Genomic DNA, 17,218 nt, shown 5'->3' with positions numbered 1-17,218 from the left:
GATTTCAAGAACTATATTGACTAGACATGGAGAAAATAGGCAACTTCTGTCTTGTTAGTGGTCTTAGTGGCAATGCTTTAGGGTTTCTCCATTCAGCATGAGACTGGATAGGTTTTTGATAGATTGCCTTTTTGTGCTGTGGCAGGCTTTCTCCGTTCTTAGTGTCTCTGGGACTTCTATCATGAAGGGATATTGGATTTTGTTGAAGCCTCCTTCTGCATCTAATGAAATGATTGTGTGATTTCTATCTGTAGGGCCACTTAACTGATGAATTACATTTGATGGTATATGTATGTCAAACCATCTCTGCATTCCAGTAATGAAGCCCATTTGATCATGATGAATGATCTTTTGGGTATTTGTCAGTATTTTATTGGAAATTTTTACATCCATGTTCATCAGTGAGAACTGTCTGGAATTTTCTTTTTTGTTGTGTCTTTATCTGGGTTTGAATATCGGGGTAATACTAACTTCCTAAAAAGAGTTTGGAAGCATTCTTTCTTTTCATGTTATGGAGAATGAGTTAATTCTTTGAAGTTCTGATAGAATTCTTCTGTGACTCCATATAGTCTTGGGCTATTTTTTAGCTAGGGGACTTCATATCACTGCTTCAATCTTATTGTTGGCTATAGGTCTGTTTAAATTATTCATCTTGGTTTAATTTCGGTAAATGATATATATCTAAAAAATGAATTATTTTAAATTTTCCAATTTAGTATAATATAGATTTTTATAGTATATCCTTATGGTTTCTGAATTTCATTGATGTCTGTAGTGATGTCTCCCTTTTCATCTCCAATTTTATTGCTTTTGGATATTCTCACTTAGTTAATTTGACTGTCCATCTTATTATCTTTTCAAAGAATTAACTTTCATCTCATTGATTCTTTGTTTTTATTTCATTAATTTCTACTCTGATCTTATTTATTTCATCTACTGCTTTGGGTTTGGGTTATTCTTGTTTTTCCAAAGCCTTACGGTGCCTCATTCAGTTGTTTGAGAGCTCTCAAAATTTTTGATGTAGGCATTTAGTGTGTAAACTTACTTAGAACTACCTCCATTGTGTCCCATAGATTTTGGTATTCAAATTCCAGAGTTTTGTATTTTGGTTTTTTTTTTTTTTTTTTTTTAATTTCTTTCGTGACTTCTTCTGTGACCCATTCATTATCCAAGAGTGTGCTGTTTGGTGCCCATTAGTCTGTATGTTTCCTGTAATTTCTCTTGCTATTGATATCTGGCTTTATTCCGTGGTGGTGAGGTAGAATACAGGTGTCATTTCAATTTTCCTGTAATTGTTAAGGACTGAAGCCAGAGGTGATGGTACATGCCTCTAATCCCAGCACTCGGTACGCAGATCTGAGTTCAAAGCCAGCCTGGTCTACAGACGAGTTCCAGGACAGCCAGGGCTCTTACACAGAGAAGTCCTGTCTTGAAAAACAAAACAAACAAAGGGATTGCTTTGTGTCCTAAAATGTGGCCTGTTTTGAAGAAATCTGCATGTGCTGCTGAGAACATAGTGAATTCTTTAGTGTTTGAGGGGAATGTCTTGTATATGTCTTCTTAGGACCATCTGACTTACCCTTCCATTTAACTCCAATGTTTCTTTTTTTTCTCTGGATGACCTTTGTCAGTGAGAGTAGGGTATTGAATTCCCTCCCAATTATTGGATTGGGGTTAATCTGTGACTTTACATGAAGTCATGTTTGTTACATGAAATTGGGTGTTCCTGTTTGGGTGTTTATCTCTAATGAGACCTGGATGTCAGGAATTAGGTTATTGGTTGTCTCTTCTTCTACAATATGTTTTCAGCCCCCGGGCTGGAACCTGTGAACAGAACAGTGGACTAGATGGCTTGCGGGAGACTGGAGTGAGGAGGCAGCAGGTTGGGGTGGGAGGATCTGTTCCGTGCCAGTGTGGTGAGTCAGCTGGCGAAGCTCCCTGGACCATCTCCACTTTGCACGAGCAGCCTTCCCAAGTTTTTATCTCCGATGCTGTCATCGGAGCTTGAGGTCCCCCCCCCTTTAAAAAGGATGGTTTTTCTGGCTAGTGTGGAGACCTTCCAGAACCCACAGTACGGCTGAGCTGTGGCCCTGAGTAGTTCTGGGCTGAGAGGCATTCCTCGCATTGCTGGCAGCAGATGTGAAGGTGGCTGCTATCTGCTCTCGCCTGCCTCTCCTGCTGAGTGACTCTCTCACCTTCAACTGCCCTTTCATCTTGGTGCACACACATCCAAGGGCTCTAGACCACTTGGCCAGGGATCTTTGAAGTAGGATAGGGTGGCAAGCTCTGACCTTACTGATCCCCACAGAGTCTCACCTGGGCATACAATCGTCTCCTATAGGACCATCACCTCCCTGGCTCCCTGGTTTCTCTTGACCGTCTTGATGGTCCCCCTGGAGTCTCACCTGGGCAGCTCTTTGCCCCCTCTAACATTGGTTTCCTTATCAATTCTTCCTAAGGAATAGTCCCTTCTTTCCTCTTTTAAGCTTTACCAAAGCAGGAACAAATGAAAAGTGTAGAAGAGACACTGTTTTACCTTAGTGGTCATCTTCCAAGCATTCTCCACCAGCTCTTACATCTCTTCCTCACTCTCCATGCATTTCACCTCCATGCAGCACGGCTTGAGAAGTCTGCTAAGAACCATCCTACAAAAGCAGAGTTTTAGATTTGAGATTAAGTTTCTCAGGTTTGGATCACCCCTCCTCCTCCTGCAGAAAGGGATCTTTATAAGTGATAAAATCTTACTTTTAAGCATAAGGCACTGTTTAAAATACAGTGTGTTTCAAGTTGAAGGAATAACATAGCATGGCTAGATCCATGCTAGCAATTAGCACATAGTTCTCTACCCTTTCATTTCCCATTCTCTCTCTCTCTCTCTCTCTCTCTCTCTCTCTCTCTCTCTCTCTCTCTCTCTCATATCTTGAAGCACATAGCTGTTTTTGTTTGAGTCTCTGATGCCTTTGCCCATCACACATGTCTGTGGTTATGACAATGATCACTCACGCCTGCTGTAGGAATCTGTGAGGAAGAGGAGAAAGGAGACAATGAATAAAAAAAAAAAAGCATAGACATAATTAAATACCACATGTGTTTGAGGCATCATTTCTATTTGCTTACATATATAGTGATGTGTACAGTACAGGTATCTTATATATAAGGTACTGTAGAGGAGTGAGTTTTAAACCATTTAGATGGTTTTATTTTATGTGTATGAGTGTTCTGCCTGCCTGTGTATACAGGTACCACACGCATGTCTGGTACCCATGAAGGTCATAGGAGAGTATCTGAGTCTCTGGAACTGAAGTTACGGACAGCTGTGAGTCACTGGCACAGTGTGTCAGTGCTCAAAACTGAACAAAGGTCTTTTGCAAGAGGAACGAGCGCCCGTTGCCACAGATCTGTCCATCACCTCTGCCCCAGACTGTGGCTATTTTAGGAGCACACTTTAACTTCTGCTTTTAGGACTCCTTTCTACGTAGTATTAAAATGCTACTCTTTAAAGGGTTATTGATGGATTCCTTTGCTGCATAATACTTAATAAGTCAAAGAGAGGGTAATAATTTTATTAATTTTACAGTTCCAGTCCAATGAGAAATATTTTCCTCCTGTTCCTTTCTAGAACAACCTGAGCCTTTCCTTCTCTGAGTTCAACAGTGGAACACAACTTGGAGCTGGGAAGAGGTGAGTTTGGGGTATTTATTCACCTACATTATCATCTCTATTATTGATCATTTGAGCTTCTAGCATAACCCCACATCAGCTCTTCATTTGGGGGCCCTGGGTTATACATATGCCAACTCTCAGCTCCAGCCAGAGTGTCATCTTACGTGTTCCCATCTTACGTGTCACTGCACTCACGAGTGCTCGGCCACAGAGACTGCTGCCATTAGTCTGTTTTATGTTGCGCTAATACACCCCTGGGAGAAACGGGAAGAAAGGACCATTGTGTGTGGTAGTATTGTGTTCCCCAAAATACTGTGCACCCTAATAAACTTACCTGGGGTCAGAGACAGAACAGTCACTAGATACAAAGGCTAGAAAATGGTGGCACTCACACCTTTAATCCTAGCACTCCAGAGGTAGAAATCCCTCTGGATCTCTGTGAGTTCAAAGCCACATTGGAAACAGCCAGACATGGTGACTCGTGCCTTTAATCCCAGAAAGCGAGCCTTTAATCCCAGGGAGTGGTGGTAGAAAGCAGAAAGGTTTATAAGGCATGAGGACCAGAAACTAGAAGCATTTGGCCTGGTTAAGCATTTGGCTGGTTAAGCTTTTAGGTTTTGAACAGCACAGTTCAGCTGAGCCCCATTCTGGATGAGGACTCAGAAGCCTCCAGTCTGAGGAAACAAGACCAGCTGAGGATCCGGCGAGGTGAGGTAGCTGTGGCTTGTTCTGGTTCTCTGATCTTCCAGTTCACCCCAATACCTGGCTCAGGTTTGATTTTATTAATAAGAACTTCTAAGAGTTCTGCTACAATTGTGGGTCACAGTTGAGTCAGAAGCTTCATCATTTGGGTCCCATGATGAGGCCACCTGAAGGGTGTGGTGGGCCAAAGCTGCTCCCTCCTAGCAGTCAGGAAGCAGCGAGCCAGAGAGGAGGTGTAAGGACAGGATCCACCCTTCAGAGGCATCCCCTATTTCCTCTCTACTCCATCTCCTGTAGGGCCCATTCAGCCTGTGTGAATCCATCAGGATTGATAGAATTCAACCCCATGATCCATTCACCTCTCCACCAGCTGTTGACCAAGCCATCAACACGTGGGACGTTTCCTATCCAAAGACAAAAAGACCAAGACACCAGCAACACAGTTCCTACACCATGGTGCCTCCCCGTGATCAGGCTCGCTCCTGACTCTGCTCTTGGAGACCTCCAGGGACATGGCCATGCCACCCCATCTCAGTCTCTTCTTTCATCATGAGACTGAAATACTAACTCTTGAGCTTGGTGGGAAGCTCCCACAGATCCCACCACCACCACCATCAGAACCATGAGGCCCTGATGACTGACACCAGCTATCCCTGAGTGCACTGGGCTTGGGCCAGCCTCTTAACAGACTCTAACCCAGAGTTAAATCCTTGAGCCTGAGCAAATGGCAAGTCAACACAAAGATACAGTCTATATTTGATTTTAGCAATTAGATTACTACAAGATTATCACTTTTTAAAATGAATCCTGGACTTTGAAGTGTCATGTCCACCCCATTTGAAAGATTTAGAAATCTCCAGTGTCCTGGCCTCCCTGACCCGATCCCATTACACACCATTATCCAGTTCCTCTGTGCTCACAGAGGAAAGCGTCCATCCGGTCTGGGTTTTCCCAGTCTCACACAGAATGAACTTGGTAAAAATAACCCACTTTTAATTAAATCTTTTCTTACACTTGTTGAGACACTCAGAGTCAAGTCTCTGCTGTCTGGAGAGCTGGGTCATCGTAGTTTGAGGCCTGGATCATTCTCAGTATAGCTACAGATCTAGAAACAGTGGCTTTTTGTTAGTTAACTGAGGCTGAAGAAGCCATGCAGTAAGAGCTTTGATTATCTGTACTCTGCACATGCCTTCTTCTGATCTCCCGACACTTGACAAGAATCTGGATTCAGGGATTAAACCCTTCTTCTAAGGCACTCTGCTTCCAGTAGGGCAACTTGCCTGACACATTTAGTGGTGACCTGAAGTGCAGAACATTTTCCAGCCAGGGAAGCATTAAGATTCAACAAGGGAAACCATGCATTTTGGAATAGGCATCCGATGCATCTGTGGTACACTCACAGCCAACACCTCCTTCCCCTCCCCCCACCCCTGGATCTGCAGAGCACTGTCTGCTCCTTTTGCGTCCCTGGGCCAACTCTTAAGCTTTTACAGCAAAGATATGTTTCTGTCTTTGGTTTTCTTTCTAAATTGTGAATTTGCAGCTTGCTCTCTGTTGTACCAAATTCCTGTTCCTAGTCCTCGATAATCCCTATTTATGTGTCCCAAGCAGCTCTCCAAATGCCTGGCTGTACCACACAACTGCCTCCCCGCCTTACTCCCTCCTCTTCGGCTTGTAGCTGACTGCTTCTCCTGGAATCAATATTCCTGTTAATGGCATCCCCGTTGACCCAGTTACTCAAGCCAGAAATCTCTGCCCTGGCATGGCTTCCTCCCCATTCAGTCCACACCAGATTCTGGATTTACGATAATAATGCCGAAGTTTCAGGAGCAGGGACTGGTGTTTAGTGGGCCACGTATTCACTGTCGCTAATAGCCAGTGCAAGTGATTTCTGACCTCCGTCTCCTCTGGCTTTGCTTCTGGCCCTCACGTGTGCACAGAGCAGGTCTGATTAACTTCCATGGCTCCTTTCCAACAAGACTCTCCCTCACCGAGGACCCTGTTCATGATTCCCACACAGTGACTTCTGTGCCTTTGTAACCTGAAGAACCCATTCAGATACCTGACCGTGGAGCCCTGTGACCCAGTCCTGGGCACCCTTCCAGCATGCCTTACCTTGCTCCCGGGGGGCTGGATTTCTTAAAGTGTTCTAGAATGTCGTGCCTCTTAAGACAAGCATGCCATTCTCTGGGCACACTGCCCTCATTTCTGAGAATACTCTGGCCCCTCTTTCTTCGTTAATTCTAGAGCATCATTCAAGACTCACCTCAATTTCCATCTCCTCTGAGAAGCTCTCCTTGGTCTTCTAGGTACCACAGGGTCCATACAGTTCATTGGCTGTATCTCTAACACTCTGTTGCAGCTATTCGCATGTATATGACCTTCCTGTGGATCCTGAGCTTGAAGACAAGGTCTAATCCTATCTTGGTACCTACAATATCTAATAACTGTCTAGAATATTCAAATTTCTCTGGATGAAACATCTCTAAGACTAATAAAGAAAACATACACATGAGAAGAAGCTGACCTCAAGCATCTTTTTTGCTCAGCAACATAGTTTTGTTTTCTCTTTCTGCTTTTCATATCTGTGTTTTAAGGAAGTACCACCAGACCCTATCCCTGGTCTCTTTCTCTCTTTTGCCGATATCAGTGCTAACATATTGGCTGAACTTTCCTGAACTTGCAATCGGGTACCATTTCCACCTAGGAAGTAGGTTCAGCCAGTGTCTTCACCACCTCTGTTGATGATGGTGACCACTTCCATGGTGTTTAATTTGGGTGTAAACATTTAAATCGCCCCAACCCATTTTTAGGTTTCTGTCATACCTATGTTTTGGACGTGTGCATCACATGTTCAGGTGTGTTTCCTTTTCCCTGACCTCTGAGAAGACAGAATCAGTACTTGCCAGGGAGGGGTGGACCCTCAATCCAAAGCAACACTGCATTCCTGAGAAGCCACAGTTAACACAGTGATGAACCGAATATTTGAGGAGCCGGAGAGAAATAATGGGATTCATTTTTAATTCATACTAATTGGAGGCAAGAGCCTAGACCTTCTGAAGTGGCTCTGTAGCCAAAGGTTACCGCAGGGCACCACAGAACTCCCAACAGCCGCTTCCACTGTTTTGCTTGTGACGCGCCGGCAGAGCTGAGGGAATGATGGCTGCTGCCAGCCTCTTCTGAAGTTTGGCCTTTTGGCTCAGAAACATGAGGTTAATTTTGGCATACGCCGTTAGCTTCACTTTTGAGAGCAGTTCATTTTAAGAGCAACCTGCCTGTATCTTGAAAAGCATCCAAAACCAGCAAGAAAGGTTTGGCTAGGAATCAGTAAATTAGCTATCACTGGGCTAGCAGTCAGCCTCATTAATCTTTTATCTCTGCCTCTTCCCTCATATTTATTATATTCTAAATCACAAGAAAATACGACTGCTCCTGCAGATGATTGAGGAAAAAATTAAGTTCTTGGTTTGCACATCGCCCCCAGAATACCACTCTTACCAAGCTGGTTAGCAGTCAGTTTACAGTCTAAGCAAGCACTATAAACACTCTGTGGGGAAAACCATTCACAAACCCAGGGAACTACACAGCGACTCCTCGGGTACTCACGAGGTGGATTCACCGTCATCCAGGGTTTGCCACCCTGCTCTCATCCGCCCCTTTTGCTCTTCCTCCTCCTCTTTTCCTTTTTGAAACATCAGCTATGTTTAAAGAGAAAAGAGGAGCTGCAGTGCCTGAGGACGGTGGGAAGCTCCTTCCTGCTGCAGGTCCATGCACTCTCATGGTTAGTGGGGCCCAAGCGCGGCCTGGCACACAGGGTACATTGTACTCGAAGATACACGTCGAGCTGGGCCAGGACGGGTGTTCATTTTTCTTCTTACATCAATGCTTCCCCAGAGAATAGGTTCATTTATTCATAAAGCTGAGATGATGTCGGACAGGAGTTACAGTGGTGTAAAACCCTGGTGCAGGCTCCTTGAGGAGAGCGTTAGGAAGAGTCAACAATCAATGTGCTCATGCCCGAGGAGACCACATGACTCCGGGGAAGCATGCCGCTGCACTTCTGTGTGTGTGAAAGGGAAAGTGCAGCACAGCACTAAATTCCTCTTTTCCAAGCTACTTTGCATACAGACCTTAATGGAATACCATGAAAATCGGACCCTGCATTTGCCAATTATATAGCTTAGAACCAGGAGCTTGACAGTTGATCCTTTATTGACACTAAGTCTGTTACTCACTCACAAAGGCCCTGCTACCTGCCTCATTCATATAAGTCAGCCTCACAGGGCAGGGAGCTTCAGGGGCTTTGCCGGGTAGGAGGTAGTCAGCATGAATGTATTCGTTCTTTTAAGTATTGGTTTTAAGTATTGGTTGGTTTGTTAAAATGTATAAATGGTTCTCTGTGTGGCTAGACCATATACATCTTTATGTAATTGTGGTGGTTTGAAGGAGATGTCCCTCATATCCTCAGGCATTTGAATGCTTGGCCTCCAGTTGGTGGCACTGTTTGGGGAGGCTTAGCAGGTGTGGCCTTGTACCATTTTGAGTTTGCTCTCTCTGCCGCTTCCTGTTTGTGGTTTGAGATGTGAGCCCCCAGCTCCTGCTCCAGCTGGACAAACCTACTGTTTGTAGCACACCTCCCAGTGGTGATGGTGATTGACTCCTACCCTTCTGGAACCCTTCCCTCTGCAAACCCAAATAAACCCTTCCTTCTATAATATAAGTTGCCTTGGTCATGGTGTTTTGTCACAGCAACAGAAAAGTAACTAATACAGTACTCCTAAAAGTTTTTACCTTTTGTTAATAGAAGTATTTATCAAATGAAAAGTTGCTATTTGGCTTTCAAATTTATTTTTAAAAACTACATGTTAAATTTTCCTTGTGTCCTGAACTGATTGTTTTTCCAGTGGCTGAAAAATGCATCTAGTGGTTAGAACGTCATTATGTAGAATTCCTGACTTTAGTTCTCTATGAACTATTTGATCTTTACATAGTAGAGCTGGGTGGGGAGTCAGATGATGTAAACACTGGCCTTATCTGCTTTTGGCCCCGTGTGACCTAAGGCAAGGTCCTGGATTCTCTGGGACTACGGTTCTTGTTCTTACTATAGCTTTGGTTGCTGGTTTAAAGAACAGTGAGTAAGCCGGGCGTTGGTGGCGCACGCCTTTAATCCCAGCACTTGGGAGGCAGAGCCAGGCAGATCTCTGTGAGTTTGAGACCAGCCTGGTCTACAGAGCGAGGTCCAGGATGGACACCAAAACTACATAGAGAAACCCTGTCTTGTAAAACCAAAAAAAAAAAGAAAAAAAGAAAAGAACAGTGAGTGACAGCATGTGAAACTGGCAAGCTCTGGCATCTTGATTTCCATGGTCTTCCGTGCGTCTGTCTCTTCTTTCTACTTTAAAGTAGCCAGTCAGTTTCTTAAAGAGGAAATGAATGAGATAAAAGGAGTAGACAGACAAGAATTATTCCCTTGCCAAGAATAATGTTTATTCCAACTTTAAAAGTCTGTGAGTTTCCATTAAAAGAAAAACTTTCATATGGTAACTCAGCTGCCAGCAACCCCAGCTCCCTTAGAAACTGCACCAGGAAGATACATCTGGGTATGGAGACCAGGAGGAACCTCACACCCTGTCCTGAGAGCAGCCAGCTGCCCTGCCGGGCTGGGCCTAGGGCTTTAGCACATTGCCGGTGGTTTGGCTGGAGTCTGAGTTACTGTTCCATGAATCTCAGTTCCTGACAGCAGCTGTTCTCTGCATATCACAGTGACTTTCTTGCTTTGTACACTGAGATAACCGGGTAGCTCGTGACTGTCCTAGAGTTGGCCGCATTGTGCTCCAGAGCACTCTCTAACGTAGGAATGGACATCTTACATCTGTGAACAAGAGCAGATTCTCAGAGCTGGCTTTGGAGGTCTGTGGCTGCTGTGTCCACTTTAGTGGAAAGGCCAGTTGTAGTGGAAGCACTCCAGGGGTGACCTGTGTAAAGAGAAAAGGGAAAGCTGCTAGGAATCTCACCATCGTGTTGAGGACCGTTTCTGTTTCCTACACAGCTTTAGCTAAGGTCTTTGAAACAATCTGCTTTCTACGATTCACTTCTGGTCATTTGCCCTCCTTTAAAATTATTCTAAACTTCTCTAGGGAGTAGCTATGGGGTCATTGTTCTCGGCCATACGCTTGGCTCCCTTTGAGGGCTCCTTCACTCCATAGATCAGCCTAGGAGACAGTGGAGTGACATGTGTCCCATCAAACCAGCCATCATGCCCTGATCTGCTATGATGTTGAACTCTATAGTGCTGGGGTGAAGCATGGTGTCTGATACTCTTGGCATGTCCATTGCAGAAGAGCCCTCCTTCTCCGTGTGTGCCTCAGTCACCTCGGCGGGCAGCAAAGAGTTATTCTAATGGTCTCTTGTACCCAACAGCCAATACAGGGGTGGGATGAGCAACGTCTACCCAATTCCATATGCATGGAGGCCTCATAAACGATGGTGTGTCTCTGTACGACCCTCTCTCCTCTGAGCATTCTCAGCCTCCATCTGACTAAACTTAGAGGAAGAGTTAGCTCTCAGGAGAGTGGATGGAGAGTGGGAGAGCTCCAGCCAGATGGTGGACAGCCCGAGGGAAGACCTGTCCAGATCTGGGAATTTGTTGTCTCCCTCCCCCCTCCCCCCCCCCCGCCCCCCGTGTTGGCCTTATCTTCCGAGTCCTGTCTCTCCCTTGTGACCAGGCAGCCTTCTCTTCAGACTGATGTTCCAGTTCACCTATGTAAATTTAACTCCCACTAGTGAAGAAGGCGTTTCCGTGTTTGTTCTCGGTGTCTTGGGGTCCCCCAGAGGGGCTCATGGAAGCTTCTGCTGTGAACCTAGAGCTCAGTGAGCAGGCCTGTCTGGCTGCCCCCACCACCGGCAGCTGATGCTGCCTCCCATGTTCCTTTACTCACGGCACAGACCTTCTCTGGCGAGCCTACCCTTTTTTGAGTAAAGCTGTGCTGGAAGCCCTTATCAATGGACAGAAAGGGAGGCCATGGGCTCTTCTGGGCCCATCTGAGTCTACTAGAGTAGAAGAAACCCAGCGATGAAAAGGCGCAGTCAGAGATCTCCGGGAGAGAGGACCCAGCTCCCCGCGGGATGTTTGTTCTAGATTTTCAAATTTCATTTCTTCCTCTGTACTAATTTCTTTCCTCCTTGCTATAATGAAACACTTGACAAAAACCACTTAAGGAAGAGGGGGTGAGGAGCTGTTCTGTCTCTCGGTTTCAGGGCACAGTTCATCTGGCATGGAAGACAGGGCAGCAGGAAGATGAGGCAACTGCTGACCCTGCGTCCCCAGTCAGCAAGCAAAGGAAAATGAATCCTGGTGCTCAACACACACATTTTCTCCTTTGTGTGCGGTCCAGGTCCCTAATGGGTACCACTGACAGTTAGAGATCTTCCTACCTGAGTTAGCCTAGTCTAGAAACACACACACACACACACACACACACACACACACACACACACACACACACCTGTTCCCACAGTGATTACAAATCCTGTCAATTTGACAATCAAGCTTAGAACTCAGGACAGTTCCAGATCATTTCCTCTACTGAAGTATCTGTTTCTTTTCTCTTCCTTATCATCTTCCTCTTCTCCCTTTACTTTATTTCAAAGAAATGCCTACAACGCTCTGTGGCATATCGAATTGTCCCAGCACGATGCTTCAGTACCCCTCGGATATTGTCTAAAATAGATTTCACTACAGTCATGATGTCAGCCCTGGTGAATCTTGACCAATGTCAACATGTTCCTGATAAAGACAAGGTTAGGCCTGTCTGTGGTGGCTTTAGCCACAACAAATCAGCCAGGAGTGAAAAAAGTAAAACTTCCAACAATTCCTGCAGGAGGGAAATGAATCTACGAGTGATGAAAAAGAAACCATAGCCAGACAGCCAAGAAACTTACAGACAAGTGGGTCCCCCGCTTCATGGGCCAGTCCTTTGCCCTTCTCACCTGAGGTCAGAAGTAGAGGCTTCCATGCACTTGTTTTCAGCTGAATGGAAAGAATGCAAACAGTGTTTATGGACTTAAAGGGATTGCCAGAAAAATCTTTGAACAAAACAGGTTATTTTTTACTGAGGACAAGCAAATGCAAGAGATGGTGTGTGTTTCTGAGCCTCTGCTAATAAGCGTGGTGACCATGAGGAGGAGTATGGACACTTGGACATCTATGCTCCTGTTAGCTAAAGGTAGTGACTGGATTCTAGTTACTGTGTTCTCATTTTGAATTGTTTTGTTTTATGACCCTTTCACATAATCTGATAAATCATGTAATACTTGAAATATGCCTGAAACACACACACACACACACACACACACACACACACACACACACACACACACACAGCTAAAACTAATGAGAACAACTAAATAATAACAAGACTAGACCATGCCCCTCTAGGCTACCACCTGTGGCTCCTCTTCCCATCAAAGATGGTTTTCTTAGGTTGAAAACCTTGGATGGTACCCTTGATTCTGCTTTTGTTCTTGAGATTTGATTTGATTTACATATGGATGGTGCACGATCCTAACTGCTGAGCCATCTTTCCAGAAGCCCCAGATGGTTCCTTCTTGCCATTCAAATCTCAGCTTTATTGCTTCCTTAGAGAGCCCTCCCTAATACCCATATCTTAGGAACTCCAGCAATGACTAACAACAACCATACTCTCTCCCTTTTCTTCTCCTTTTTAACTTTCTTTAGCCTCCTGGTAACTGGGTATTAGTCAGTCTTCTGTCAGTCTTCCCTTACAAAGTGGAGAGCAGAGACCACAGCTGTCTTATCACCTGAAATCCCCAGTGCACAGGGCAGTGCCTGGCCTGAGGAAGCCTTTATGAAACATTCCTCCCAGCCACACACTTCTTTCTCCCCATCTTCTGGGCCTTCCCCGAGGCCATTTCAGCAGAGATGTTGTTCCTGGGTCCACCAAAAGGAATGATTACCAGACAGCTAATGCAGGAAGGAGATTTCCCCTAGCTTCCCCTGGCTGTGGACTCCGTGGTACTGGACACCATGCATTCTTTCACTGAGCAGCCACTGCTTTCTGGTTGTGGAATCTGACTGGATCACCGACATCCACCCACTGTTTGTTAATGTGGGAGCCACTGGAGGTCAGGGAGTGCTGGACAGCTTTCCAGCCCCAAGATAAAGGAAGGCTCTGCACAAGAACCACATACCCACCTTGAATTGCTGCAGAGCGGCTGGCTCTACAGGCCAGGTGGAGAGCATGCTCTGCTCCGCGGACAGACGGAAGACAGGCCTGACAGAGCCTCCTTTCCTGGTGCTGTTGATTTATGCCCACCACCCCACTTCCCCCATGAACAACTGTACTCCTTTCTCACTGCCCAGCTCCAGCACAGTGGCCTGAGTCTGTTCTTGTTCTGTCTGGGAATATAATTACTACATTTTCTGCTAATGGCTTATTTTACATGATAATGAGTCCAAGTTTTCTGCAGAGTCGACTTCATTTATGCAAAATAGATATAATTTGGAACGTGTCTGAATCATGCTATTCTTTTGGGGAGCAGAGAAGCTGTTAGGGAGCCTGTAAAATACAATTTTATGGGCTCTTGTCAGGTTAACAAAAGGAAATGTTGGTTCTGTGTTCACCAGAGATAATGTTTATTAGAAAGCTTCAGGTAAAATAGAAAGGAGCCTTTGAAGCTCGCGGTCCTTGTGACTTCCTGTTTTAGGCAGGGAAATGGTCTTTGCCCATCTTCTGCACTTTACAGTAGTGACCTTGGCACATGAGCAGTCTGAAAGCATTAAGGAGACTTACTCACTGATTTCCAATAGTATAGAACAGCTATTCCAAATCGAACATGGCTATTCACAAGGAAAAGGAAGAAAATTAAATTAGCAGGGAGATGCAGCAAAGGCCTTTGAAAGTGCCATGACATCTCTTTCTGTGTGATCCCCACGAGAATCTAATTTTATCCTGGAAAGAAAATGTTTGTCTCCCGAAAGATGACAAAATACCTTCGCTCTATTAAAGACAATGGGTTATTGCTCATAAATGGAGAACTGGGAGTTCTCCTTTATTTAATTTTGTCCTCAACCTGTGGTAGGTTGTCTCCAAAAACAATAACCTACAAGAATATCATTCTTGTCTGGTATGCAGTTTGGTTTTCAAGTAGAGTTAATTTTCCATATTAATTTAAAATTTGGGCTTATGAATTAATAATTAAGAATTTTAGAAGTTCTTAGCTCTTGGGGCATTTATTGATCTTTGTCTTTTATGTGAACTTGAAAAACAGATGCCTCAAGTCCTTGGAAACACATTCAGATCTAAAAAGTCTAAGTTCAGGGTAAGTTCTTGGAAAACAGCAGAAAGGAACTTTTCACTCATGCACAAACTCTTCTTTTAATTCAAAATAGATTTTTTTCATATAATATATTCTGATTACAGTTTCCCCTCTCCCATATCCCCCCACTTCCCCACAAACCCACATCCACACCCTTCTTTCTCGCCCTCATTAGAATACAAACACTCACCTGAGAAAATTCTACAATAAGATAAAACAAAACAAACAAATCAGAACCAGACAGGAAAAAGAGTCCAAGAAAAGGCTCAAGAAGCACGTACAGATGCTGGTAACACACTCGCATACGCAGAAAATCCATCGGAAACAAAACCAGAAACCACAATACGTAAGGAAAACATGTGGGGTGGGGAAAAACAAAAACAGACATAGCGTTGTGAAACAAAAAGCCTCCAAAAACACCATTGAGTTCATTTTGTGTTGGCTGTCTCCTGATGAGCATGGGGCCTGCCCTTAAGTGTGGCTGGTATACCTAGTTGAGTGAGACTCCATTGGAGAAAACTAATTTTTCCTTTCTAAGTGGTTATTGATTCGAGATCCTTCTGGGTTATGGATGGGAGCTTATTTCTACTTCCTCTCTCAGCCAACAGGACCTCATCTGACTTAGACCTGTACAGGCCTTATGCATGCTGCCACAGTCTCTGGGAGTTTATATGTCATGCACAAAATTTAAGCTTGGACCTGATGCCAATGATCTGGCACAGAAACGTATATATTAGGCCAGAGGTTGTAAAAGATCTTCCTCAAATGCTTTCTGCCTTAGTTTTTGAGACAGGGTCTCTCACTGAACCTGGGGCTCACAAATTGGACTAGACTGGCGAGCCAGCAAACTCCAGGGCCCCAACAGTATGACACCCCAGGGTTGAGTTGCAGGTGGGAGCTGCCACATGCAGCTTTTTGCATGGATGCTGAGGATCCAAACTTAGGTCATCATACTTAGCTTTCCTGACTGAGCCCCCTCCCAGCCTCCCACTTTTTCTTTTAAGGCAACACAAATGTGTTCAGAAAGGCCTGACTGCCCAAGGTTGACTTCGATCTGGGGAGGTGATAGACTAGGTTTGAGGACAGCTTCAGACTGTCTTCAGAAGAAAGGCATGCCCCAAGAAAGCTTTACATATAACTGCAGGTACTTTCCACATCTCCCTGGGCCTGGCCCACCATCTTACGTAGGACCCTGGCTCGCATCTTCTGACCAGTGGCTGAACTTAATTTTTGTGCTGAAAAAAATCTCGATGTTGTGACCTCTGACAAGAGTATGGCACTTGGTAGAGATCTGGATTTTATTTTACACTGTGGTACTTTCAGGCAAACAGAAACATTTAGTGAGCCCTTTCGTCATGACGGGTATTTAAGAGGCTGACAGTCATTAAGGAAGGAGCTACAGAGTTTTGTGAAGTACCTGTGCATAGAAGCTGATTTTTAAGCAGGCTGTTTGCCCTTAACAAAGAACAATCTCTGTAGTTTCTTGAGCTGTGATGTCCTTGGTGTCTTAAGATACAAATACTTAATCCATTTTCTGTGTAGAGTTAATTCATGTCAGCATTTGGATTCTTCTAGAAAAATCAAAACCTGGCTTTAATTCCATTTAGCGATAATTGATGGATTTAAATAATAGGCACACTCCATGTGATGGTTAAACTTTTCAAAAGTGCTTGGGAAACGAGTAACACTGGTGAAATCATTGCTTTTACTTACAACTCAAATCCTTTATTGTTTTGTAGTTAATGGTTGTCTTGTGTGTAAAGCTTTTTACTGGACCTTCTTCCACATGGAGAGTTAAAAAGTAAAAATGGCTCCGGTCCCACCAATCAGGTGACCCCTTCCCTCACAGAAGGAGGAGTCGACATGAATATTAATAGCGAGTGCAGAGAGAATATGTAAGAAATGGGGCTGGGGAAGCCAGGAAGGCCTTGGCAAGTTCCGCAGAGAAGGGTGGCTCAAGCCGGACGTTAGTGGATAAACAGTAGTTGCTTGAACAAAAAATGCCCTTGCAGAAGAACCGCTCTCCTGTTCTTTTGATTTTCCTGAACTCGGTTCCTAATTCTACCTAAATGCTTGTGATAACATACCTTACCACAGTCCCCAAGCTCGACCAGAATACGCAGTAGAAAGAAGCCAGAAGCAGGCAAGCATGTGGAGAGACACTGTTCTCTCCTTTCCTTGTTCCTTCAGGGAAAAGCAGCCCAGAAGAAGCCAGCAGAGTTGATCTGGGGCCCTTTCAAGTTCTGCTATAAATCCGGTGGGGAGAATGTATTGGACAGGAGCTACCTTGGCTCAGTCCTCATCCCAGCCCATCACTCCAGATGTAGTGACAGTGGCCACACAAGGCTCTTTCTGCCATCTGGTACTCACATGACATGTGAGGGGTGAGTGTGGTCCCCAGCGAGGGGTTTCAGGACCAACTGACCAGGCCGTGAGACTTCTCCCCAGCTACGGGCTCTGCCGTCTGACAGTGCTTCTTAGCACCCTCTCTGCCTCTGCACCCTCACTCATAAGA

At 44.8% G+C, this 17,218-nt stretch overlaps 1 protein-coding gene across 4 annotated transcripts in view; it reads left to right on the top strand.

The window, feature by feature from the left end:
• Pag1 (phosphoprotein membrane anchor with glycosphingolipid microdomains 1) overlaps nt 1–17,218 on the top strand; it is a 147,210-nt gene that overhangs the window by 46,987 nt on the left and 83,005 nt on the right. For 3 of the 4 annotated variants that reach the window (XM_076563800.1, XM_015996574.3, XM_042270780.2), the window contains exon 2: nt 3,620–3,681. The exons of the other annotated variant lie outside the window; for it this stretch is intronic. The gene's annotated coding sequence lies outside the window, so the exon portion shown is untranslated. The remainder of the gene's footprint in view (nt 1–3,619; nt 3,682–17,218) is intronic. 4 annotated transcript variants of the gene reach the window in all.

The sequence above is a fragment of the Peromyscus maniculatus genome, chromosome 2 (genome assembly GCF_049852395.1).
Source record: "Peromyscus maniculatus bairdii isolate BWxNUB_F1_BW_parent chromosome 2, HU_Pman_BW_mat_3.1, whole genome shotgun sequence".
Lineage (NCBI taxonomy): Eukaryota > Metazoa > Chordata > Mammalia > Rodentia > Cricetidae > Peromyscus > Peromyscus maniculatus.
This window is presented reverse-complemented; position numbering and strand designations above follow the sequence as displayed.